The sequence below is a fragment of the Erinaceus europaeus genome, chromosome 13 (genome assembly GCF_950295315.1).
Source record: "Erinaceus europaeus chromosome 13, mEriEur2.1, whole genome shotgun sequence".
Taxonomy (NCBI): Eukaryota; Metazoa; Chordata; class Mammalia; order Eulipotyphla; family Erinaceidae; genus Erinaceus; species Erinaceus europaeus.
Window position 1 is genome coordinate 47,850,023 of NC_080174.1, and position 11,544 is coordinate 47,861,566.

Consider the following 11,544-nt stretch of genomic DNA (forward strand, 5'->3'; position numbering starts at 1 on the left):
GAAATAATGTCTCAATCAAGAGTAAAGCAATAGGCCCATGATGTTAATTGGAGGAAGTGATGTCTCAAACAAGAGCAAAGCAATAGACACCATGACGTTAATTACAGGAATTATATATATATATATATATAATATATATATATTTATATATATATTTATATATATAATTGTTTATACATATATATATATATATATATATATATATATATATATAAACAATTAAGGAGGCCAGGCAAGGGTGTACTGGTTAAGCATATGTGTTAGCAAACACAATGGGCCAGGTTCAAGCCCCCAGTCCCCAGCTGTGGGGGAAGTTTCAGGAGTGGTGACACAGGGCTGCAAATGTCTCTCTCTCTCTCTCCCTCTCTTTCTCCCCTTCCCCTCTCAGTTTCTCTTTGTCCTATCCAGTGAAAACTATTGAATAAAGGAATAATTATTTTTAAAGAAACTAAAATATAGAAAAACAAAGCATGATCCAGAAGTTATGAGCCTAACGAGCAAAACAAAATTCCTTTTACTGTGGGTTATCCTTGGCAATATTTGTACAATATTCAAGTCCTTTTAAAAATACATATCAAATTCCTAGAAGCATTCCAGTCTGGGGATGCCAGACTCAACCTTGTCCCAAAATATCTGAATAAAAGTAACCTGTCATTATCGATTGCCTTCTGAAATTCTAAGACAGCAAGGAACCTTCTCCTTCTCTTTAAAATCCGTATTTCTGGGAGTTGGGTGGTAGCGCAGAAGCTTAAGCGCAAGTCTCACAAAGCGCAAGGACCTGCTTAAGGATCCCGTTTCAATCCCCTGTCTCCCCACCTGCAGGAGGGTTGCTTCACAGGCAGTGAAGGAGGTCTGCAGATGTCTATCTTTTTCCCTTTCTGTCTTGCCTTCCTCTCTCCATTTCTCTCTGTCCTATCCAACAACAGTAACAACAACAATAATAACTACAGCAATAAAAAACAACATGGGCAAGAAAAGGGAATAAATAAATAAATAAATATTTTTTAAAATTTGTATTTCTGCCAGTCCTGGAACCTCTGGGACTTTGCTTGTATTTCTCCCTGCTTCTCCTCTTGATCCCTGCCCTGTGATCCTGCCCCTGCTGCCCTCAGCCAAGTCAGTGCTAGCAGAGCCACCCCGCCATGCCTCCCTTCAGACTGTATCCAGAGACGCCCAGCCTGAGATGGTGTCCTCCAGCTCCAACAGTCTGGTGAGACCTTCCCTAACTCATGGGCCTCTCTGGTTCATCTTACCTGGTGCAGCCCAACACAAAGCAACAGAGCCTAGATGTAGACCCGGGCTCAGGGACATGTGTACAAGTATCCCTAAGTCAAGGGGAACTAAATACCTCAGAGTAAGGTGCGCAAGAGTCTGCTGTGATTAGACTTAAGATTTGGTAAGTGCAGCCAGTCCTAAGAAGACACCATAAAGCACCTCATCAGATTCTTACTGCTTAGGCCCAGACGCCCTCCTCACCCACCCCTACCTCACTTCCCACAATCACTCTAAGTCTGACCTCCTCAGAGAAAATAAGGACTGCAAAAGCTGGAAAAGGGCAAGAGACTGGCTCACTTTAATGATGGCCCTTTTGGTCACAACCAGGCCACCCCATCATCTGGGGCCTTAGTCAGGGGATCCTGGGATTCCCACACAGATATGATGGGCCTAGACCTCTAACAGACCCCTCTCTCCAGCATCACTGGTCCTCTCCCTCAGGAATGTCATCACGAGCCCTCCTGTGGTTCTCTCCAGGACCATGTCCTCACTGTAGAGCAGCAATGGTAGGGAATTGTACCCCTGTTACCTTACAATCTTGTTAATCATTAAATCACTTTTTTTTAGAGCAATCTGTCTCCCATCTGTCTACAAAGTGAGGCCAGGTGAGCCTTGTGTCGCCACAGCCATTAGTGTCTAGAACCTCAGTTCTGATTAGTCAGTGTCCATTGCAGTTGGTGCACAGATTGGGTGTTAATCACAGTCAGCTGAGCAGAAGGCCCAGTTCTGACAAGGGCTTTGTAGGGGGGACACGGTCTATGTCACCAAAGTGTTCAGTGTGAATTCAGATTGACAGCTCAGCTATCTCCATCTGACTTGGCAGATAGAAAGGAGGGAAAGGAATAAATAAATAAATAAATAAATAAATAAATAAATGTCACATCAACTCTGAGTTTTGCAGCACTGAGACCCACAGATAAGCCTAGTGGCAAAACAAACAAAGAAACATCAACATGAGGCTAACTGTGACTTGAGGGAGGAAGTCAGGAAACAGACCCCCAGAAAGTGAGGTCATCTGATTGCCATTATCTTCTAGTAGAACTTAGAACTCAATGACTAGGCAAATTAACTGGCTTGAGCCCCACCCTTGGCTCATTTCCTTGGAGATTCTAAGTAGGACACAATGAACTATAACTGCTTAGTGAGTGACTTATTTTGTTGCTTCAGGAAAACCAAAGAGAGACTATCTCAGAGCAAAATGCAGGATTCTCAGACACAGCGTTGCTGCCTGTTCGATAACACCTGCTGCTTTCCACAGCGAAGCTGGGCTCACACCCAGCCCTTGGTAAGCTGATGAGCACCAGGTGAAACTTGAGGTGGAGACAGGAGTCTCACTCACAGGAGACTCAGAGCTTGGGGCCGCGGTCCACTTTAGATAACCGTCCCGCGCAGTAGCCCAACCTCTGCCCCCTGGCCACATCAGCACTCAATGTCCTTCCATTCTTTGTGGCCCTGGCTTTGTGTTTTGGATCCCTCTCTGACTCAGGAGTGTGAGCTGGGCATCTCACTCTGCCTCTGTGGCTATAACACCCCTGCTCAGTGTGAAGCCTGCTGGAATCCTGAGGCAAACAGTGTGTCTCTTCCTTGGCATTGCTTTCACCTACCTCCTAGGGTTCCAGCAATAACTCTCAGACTTTCTTCTTTCTTAATGTTACTATTGGCTGAATGGGGACAGAAAATGACAGTAGAGGGTGAGATAGAAAGGGGTAGTGTCAGAGAGACACCCACAGACCTGCTTCGCCACTCGTGAAGCTTTCCCCCTGCAAGTGGTGACCAGGGTCTTGAACCCAGGTCCTTGCACACTGCAATGTGTGTATTTAACCAGTTGAGCCACTAGCTGGCCCCTCTTCTTTTTAATACTAAAAGAGTTGTGAGAAAACTTCATTTTTTTTTATTGTATGGATGAATTGTTTACAGAAAATACAGATGTTGGTACATGTGTAAAATTTCTCAGTTTTCTGCAAAAAATTTCCCAGCCCCAGTCTAGTCCCCCTCCGCCACTGCACAGGTACCTGATCTCCCCTCCCCTCCCCCACACGCACACACCAGAGTCCTTTACTTTGGTGCAATACTCAAAGATTTTCTTAGCTATTTCTGTAATAACGTGACAGAATGGAGACAGCAGACAGGAATAAGACACAGATGAGTCTTTGCTAAACTATTGTATTTACTGTTGCCTGTAAAACATTAAAATAAATAAGTAAATGATAATAAAAATAAAATAGAATCGTTTGTATATGTGCAACATTTCCCAGTTTCCCAGATACCAACTGAACTCCCAGTAAGCCCTAACATGAGGATTTGTAGAGCTTTTCTCTCTGGTTAGATCAAACGTGTTGCATGTTAACTACTTATCTTCTCCCCCTTCTGTGACCCTGAATGCACATTTGTTATGAAGACCAACTGGCTGAGGTCAGTCCGGAGCTGCAAGATCTTGCCCGCTCCCCCGAAAGACTCCTCAGCGTGCGCAGAAACAGCCCCTAAAACTGCGGCTCCACAACATGTGCATTCACAGGTGGGCACGTGTGTGTGAATCTGTGTGCTATTCAAGGCCAGCTTGAATACTTTGCCAAGTCTATCGCTCTGTATCTGAGAAAGCCGGTCTTGTGCCATGAAAAGAGAAGAAGAAAAAGTGGGAGGTGAAAAAGGAGTGGGGGGAGCATCAGAAGGGGTGGGGGAGGAGGAGGAGGAGGAGAAGGAAAAGAGAAAGGAGAGGAACAAGGAGGCAGAGGAGAAGTAAGAGGAGAAGAGGGAAGAGGAGGGTGAGCAGGAGAAAGGGGGAGGTAGAGGATAAACAGGAAAGAGGAATGCAGAGAGAGTCCAGGATATGTGGAAGAGGGTGAGAAGAAGGAGGAGAAGAAGAGGAAGAAAGGAGGAGGAGGAGGAGGAGGAGGAGGAGGAGGAGGAGAAAACACAGGAGGAAGAGGAGGAGGAGGAGGAGAAAGAACTGTGTACTGCTGCCATCATGCTGGGGTTGAGGATAGAGCAGGTACTTGGCCTGCATGTGGCCCTGGGTCTGATCCCTAGAACCTCCCTGAACAAAGGACAGGAGCAAACTGGGTAATGTGATCCATTCAACAATTGTTTTTACCTGAACTTCATTTTAAAGCTATCCACAGGCCTTTTTCTGGATAGAAATACCAAGGAAGGACAGGAGACACTCCTGTGTGTTGCCATCCGGGAGGGCAGCCATAGGATCTGGTCATGACCCTGTGAGGCAACACACACAAACTCAGTCCCTTTGATTCAGCTGAGAGAGTGACTGCGCATAGCGGGTGAGAGGTGCCTGTCCCAAGAGAGACAAGTGGCTGCCAAGGAAAGAAAGGGGAGCTCCACATCTGTTCCTGTGCTGTGATTTCACAGGGGAATTTTTGTTGTTAGAAACAGAGTCCTGTAGTCTGGGAGGTGGCACATTGGACAGGGCATTGGGCTCTCAAGCGTGAGGTCCAGAGTTCAATCCCAGGCAACACATGTACCAGAGTGATGTCTGGTTCTCTCTCAAATTCTAAAATTCTCATTCACTAACAAGCAAACAAACAAGTAAATAAATAAATAAATAAATAAACAGGCAAGCAATGAGACTCCTGAGTGCATAGTCCTATCAATCAATGGGCAAAGGCTGTTGATTTTTTCAGTTCTTTTTATAAATAGTAGAATCTATGTGACAGCAGCATTTGGGATGAATCTTGAAAAATCTAAGAGCGGTGGCTTTCCACAGCGAGGCTGGGCTCACACCCAGCCCTTGGTAAGCTGATGAGCACCAGGTGAAACTTGAGGTGGAGACAGGAGTCTCACTCACAGGAGACTCAGAGCTTGGTGCCGCGGTCCACTGTAGATAACCGTCCCACGCAGTAGCCCAACCTCTGCCCCCTGGCCACATCAGCACTCAATGTCCTTCCATTCTTTGTGGCCCTGGCTTTGTGTTTTGGATCCCTCTCTGACTCAGGAGTGTGAGCTGGGCATCTCACTCTGCCTCTGTGGCTATAACACCCCTGCTCAGAGTGAAACCTGCTGGAATCCTGAGGCAAACAGTGTGTCTCTTCCTTGGCATTGCTTTCACCTACCTCCTAGGGTTCCAGCAATAACTCTCAGACTTTCTTCTTTCTTAATGTTACTATTGGCTGAATGGGGACAGAAAATGACAGTAGAGGGCGAGATAGAAAGGGGTAGTGTCAGAGAGACACCCGCAGACCTGCTTCGCCACTCGTGAAGCTTTCCCCCTGCAAGTGGTGACCAGGGTCTTGAACCCAGGTCCTTGCACACTGCAATGTGTGTATTTAACCAGTTGAGCCACTAGCTGGCCCCTCTTCTTTTTAATACTAAAAGAGTTGTGAGAAAACTTCATTTTTTTTATTGTATGGATGAATTGTTTACAGAAAATACAGATGTTGGTACATGTGTAAAATTTCTCAGTTTTCTGCAAAAAATTTCCCAGCCCCAGTCTAGTCCCCCTCCGCCACTGCACAGGTACCTGATCTCCCCTCCCCTCCCCCACACGCACATACCAGAGTCCTTTACTTTGGTGCAATACTCAAAGATTTTCTTAGCTATTTCTGTAATAACGTGACAGAATGGAGACAGCAGACAGGAATAAGACACAGATGAGTCTTTGCTAAACTATTGTATTTACTGTTGCCTGTAAAACATTAAAATAAATAAGTAAATGATAATAAAAATAAAATAGAATCGTTTGTATATGTGCAACATTTCCCAGTTTCCCAGATACCAACTGAACTCCCAGTAAGCCCTAACATGAGGATTTGTAGAGCTTTTCTCTCTGGTTAGATCAAACGTGTTGCATGTTAACTACTTATCTTCTCCCCCTTCTGTGACCCTGAATGCACATTTGTTATGAAGACCAACTGGCTGAGGTCAGTCCGGAGCTGCAAGATCTTGCCCGCTCCCCCGAAAGACTCCTCAGCGTGCGCAGAAACAGCCCCTAAAACTGCGGCTCCACAACATGTGCATTCACAGGTGGGCACGTGTGTGTGAATCTGTGTGCTATTCAAGGCCAGCTTGAATACTTTGCCAAGTCTATCGCTCTGTATCTGAGAAAGCCGGTCTTGTGCCATGAAAAGAGAAGAAGAAAAAGTGGGAGGTGAAAAAGGAGTGGGGGGAGCATCAGAAGGGGTGGGGGAGGAGGAGGAGGAGGAGAAGGAAAAGAGAAAGGAGAGGAACAAGGAGGCAGAGGAGAAGTAAGAGGAGAAGAGGGAAGAGGAGGGTGAGCAGGAGAAAGGGGGAGGTAGAGGATAAACAGGAAAGAGGAATGCAGAGAGAGTCCAGGATATGTGGAGAGGGTGAGAAGAAGGAGGAGAAGAAGAGGAAGAAAGGAGGAGGAGGAGGAGGAGGAGGAGGAGGAGAAAACACAGGAGGAGGAGGAGGAGGAGGAGGAGAAAGAACTGTGTACTGCTGCCATCATGCTGGGGTTGAGGATAGAGCAGGTACTTGGCCTGCATGTGGCCCTGGGTCTGATCCCTAGAACCTCCCTGAACAAAGGACAGGAGCAAACTGGGTAATGTGATCCATTCAACAATTGTTTTTCCCTGAACTTCATTTTAAAGCTATCCACAGGCCTTTTTCTGGATAGAAATACCAAGGAAGGACAGGAGACACTCCTGTGTGTTGCCATCCGGGAGGGCAGCCATAGGATCTGGTCATGACCCTGTGAGGCAACACACACAAACTCAGTCCCTTTGATTCAGCTGAGAGAGTGACTGCGCATAGCGGGTGAGAGGTGCCTGTCCCAAGAGAGACAAGTGGCTGCCAAGGAAAGAAAGGGGAGCTCCACATCTGTTCCTGTGCTGTGATTTCACAGGGGAATTTTTGTTGTTAGAAACAGAGTCCTGTAGTCTGGGAGGTGGCACATTGGACAGGGCATTGGGCTCTCAAGCGTGAGGTCCAGAGTTCAATCCCAGGCAACACATGTACCAGAGTGATGTCTGGTTCTCTCTCAAATTCTAAAATTCTCATTCACTAACAAGCAAACAAACAAGTAAATAAATAAATAAATAAATAAATAAATAAATAAACAGGCAAGCAATGAGACTCCTGAGTGCATAGTCCTATCAATCAATGGGCAAAGGCTGTTGATTTTTTCAGTTCTTTTTATAAATAGTAGAATCTATGTGACAGCAGCATTTGGGATGAATCTTGAAAAATCTAAGAGCGGTGGCTTTCCACAGCGAGGCTGGGCTCACACCCAGCCCTTGGTAAGCTGATGAGCACCAGGTGAAACTTGAGGTGGAGACAGGAGTCTCACTCACAGGAGACTCAGAGCTTGGTGCCGCAGTCCACTTTAGATAACCGTCCCGCGCAGTAGCCCAACCTCTGCCCCCTGGCCACATCAGCACTCAATGTCCTTCCATTCTTTGTGGCCCTGGCTTTGTGTTTTGGATCCCTCTCAGACTCAGGAGTGTGAGCTGGGCATCTCACTCTGCCTCTGTGGCTATAACACCCCTGCTCAGTGTGAAGCCTGCTGGAATCCTGAGGCAAACAGTGTGTCTCTTCCTTGGCATTGCTTTCACCTACCTCCTAGGGTTCCAGCAATAACTCTCAGACTTTCTTCTTTCTTAATGTTACTATTGGCTGAATGGGGACAGAAAATGACAGTAGAGGGCGAGATAGAAAGGGGTAGTGTCAGAGAGACACCCGCAGACCTGCTTCGCCACTCGTGAAGCTTTCCCCCTGCAAGTGGTGACCAGGGTCTTGAACCCAGGTCCTTGCACACTGCAATGTGTGTATTTAACCAGTTGAGCCACTAGCTGGCCCCTCTTCTTTTTAATACTAAAAGAGTTGTGAGAAAACTTCATTTTTTTTATTGTATGGATGAATTGTTTACAGAAAATACAGATGTTGGTACATGTGTAAAATTTCTCAGTTTTCTGCAAAAAATTTCCCAGCCCCAGTCTAGTCCCCCTCCGCCACTGCACAGGTACCTGATATCCCCTCCCCTCCCCCACACGCATACACCAGAGTCCTTTACTTTGGTGCAATACTCAAAGATTTTCTTAGCTATTTCTGTAATAACGTGACAGAATGGAGACAGCAGACAGGAATAAGACACAGATGAGTCTTTGCTAAACTATTGTATTTACTGTTGCCTGTAAAACATTAAAATAAATAAGTAAATGATAATAAAAATAAAATAGAATCGTTTGTATATGTGCAACATTTCCCAGTTTCCCAGATACCAACTGAACTCCCAGTAAGCCCTAACATGAGGATTTGTAGAGCTTTTCTCTCTGGTTAGATCAAACGTGTTGCATGTTAACTACTTATCTTCTCCCCCTTCTGTGACCCTGAATGCACATTTGTTATGAAGACCAACTGGCTGAGGTCAGTCCGGAGCTGCAAGATCTTGCCCGCTCCCCCGAAAGACTCCTCAGCGTGCGCAGAAACAGCCCCTAAAACTGCGGCTCCACAACATGTGCATTCACAGGTGGGCACGTGTGTGTGAATCTGTGTGCTATTCAAGGCCAGCTTGAATACTTTGCCAAGTCTATCGCTCTGTATCTGAGAAAGCCGGTCTTGTGCCATGAAAAGAGAAGAAGAAAAAGTGGGAGGTGAAAAAGGAGTGGGGGGAGCATCAGAAGGGGTGGGGGAGGAGGAGGAGAAGGAAAAGAGAAAGGAGAGGAACAAGGAGGCAGAGGAGAAGTAAGAGGAGAAGAGGGAAGAGGAGGGTGAGCAGGAGAAAGGGGGAGGTAGAGGATAAACAGGAAAGAGGAATGCAGAGAGAGTCCAGGATATGTGGAAGAGGGTGAGAAGAAGGAGGAGAAGAAGAGGAAGAAAGGAGGAGGAGGAGGAGGAGGAGGAGAAAACACAGGAGGAGGAGGAGGAGGAGGAGGAGAAAGAACTGTGTACTGCTGCCATCATGCTGGGGTTGAGGATAGAGCAGGTACTTGGCCTGCATGTGGCCCTGGGTCTGATCCCTAGAACCTCCCTGAACAAAGGACAGGAGCAAACTGGGTAATGTGATCCATTCAACAATTGTTTTTCCCTGAACTTCATTTTAAAGCTATCCACAGGCCTTTTTCTGGATAGAAATACCAAGGAAGGACAGGAGACACTCCTGTGTGTTGCCATCCGGGAGGGCAGCCATAGGATCTGGTCATGACCCTGTGAGGCAACACACACAAACTCAGTCCCTTTGATTCAGCTGAGAGAGTGACTGCGCATAGCGGGTGAGAGGTGCCTGTCCCAAGAGAGACAAGTGGCTGCCAAGGAAAGAAAGGGGAGCTCCACATCTGTTCCTGTGCTGTGATTTCACAGGGGAATTTTTGTTGTTAGAAACAGAGTCCTGTAGTCTGGGAGGTGGCACATTGGACAGGGCATTGGGCTCTCAAGCGTGAGGTCCAGAGTTCAATCCCAGGCAACACATGTACCAGAGTGATGTCTGGTTCTCTCTCAAATTCTAAAATTCTCATTCACTAACAAGCAAACAAACAAGTAAATAAATAAATAAATAAATAAACAGGCAAGCAATGAGACTCCTGAGTGCATAGTCCTATCAATCAATGGGCAAAGGCTGTTGATTTTTTCAGTTCTTTTTATAAATAGTAGAATCTATGTGACAGCAGCATTTGGGATGAATCTTGAAAAATCTAAGAGCGGTGGCTTTCCACAGCGAGGCTGGGCTCACACCCAGCCCTTGGTAAGCTGATGAGCACCAGGTGAAACTTGAGGTGGAGACAGGAGTCTCACTCACAGGAGACTCAGAGCTTGGTGCCGCAGTCCACTTTAGATAACCGTCCCACGCAGTAGCCCAACCTCTGCCCCCTGGCCACATCAGCACTCAATGTCCTTCCATTCTTTGTGGCCCTGGCTTTGTGTTTTGGATCCCTCTCTGACTCAGGAGTGTGAGCTGGGCATCTCACTCTGCCTCTGTGGCTATAACACCCCTGCTCAGAGTGAAACCTGCTGGAATCCTGAGGCAAACAGTGTGTCTCTTCCTTGGCATTGCTTTCACCTACCTCCTAGGGTTCCAGCAATAACTCTCAGACTTTCTTCTTTCTTAATGTTACTATTGGCTGAATGGGGACAGAAAATGACAGTAGAGGGCGAGATAGAAAGGGGTAGTGTCAGAGAGACACCCGCAGACCTGCTTCGCCACTCGTGAAGCTTTCCCCCTGCAAGTGGTGACCAGGGTCTTGAACCCAGGTCCTTGCACACTGCAATGTGTGTATTTAACCAGTTGAGCCACTAGCTGGCCCCTCTTCTTTTTAATACTAAAAGAGTTGTGAGAAAACTTCATTTTTTTTATTGTATGGATGAATTGTTTACAGAAAATACAGATGTTGGTACATGTGTAAAATTTCTCAGTTTTCTGCAAAAAATTTCCCAGCCCCAGTCTAGTCCCCCTCCGCCACTGCACAGGTACCTGATCTCCCCTCCCCTCCCCCACACGCACACACCAGAGTCCTTTACTTTGGTGCAATACTCAAAGATTTTCTTAGCTATTTCTGTAATAACGTGACAGAATGGAGACAGCAGACAGGAATAAGACACAGATGAGTCTTTGCTAAACTATTGTATTTACTGTTGCCTGTAAAACATTAAAATAAATAAGTAAATGATAATAAAAATAAAATAGAATCGTTTGTATATGTGCAACATTTCCCAGTTTCCCAGATACCAACTGAACTCCCAGTAAGCCCTAACATGAGGATTTGTAGAGCTTTTCTCTCTGGTTAGATCAAACGTGTTGCATGTTAACTACTTATCTTCTCCCCCTTCTGTGACCCTGAATGCACATTTGTTATGAAGACCAACTGGCTGAGGTCAGTCCGGAGCTGCAAGATCTTGCCCGCTCCCCCGAAAGACTCCTCAGCGTGCGCAGAAACAGCCCCTAAAACTGCGGCTCCACAACATGTGCATTCACAGGTGGGCACGTGTGTGTGAATCTGTGTGCTATTCAAGGCCAGCTTGAATACTTTGCCAAGTCTATCGCTCTGTATCTGAGAAAGCCGGTCTTGTGCCATGAAAAGAGAAGAAGAAAAAGTGGGAGGTGAAAAAGGAGTGGGGGGAGCATCAGAAGGGGTGGGGGAGGAGGAGGAGGAGGAGAAGGAAAAGAGAAAGGAGAGGAACAAGGAGGCAGAGGAGAAGTAAGAGGAGAAGAGGGAAGAGGAGGGTGAGCAGGAGAAAGGGGGAGGTAGAGGATAAATAGGAAAGAGGAATGCAGAGAGAGTCCAGGATATGTGGAAGAGGGTGAGAAGAAGGAGGAGAAGGAGAGGAAGAAAGGAGGAGGAGGAGGAGGAGGAGGAGGAGGAGAAA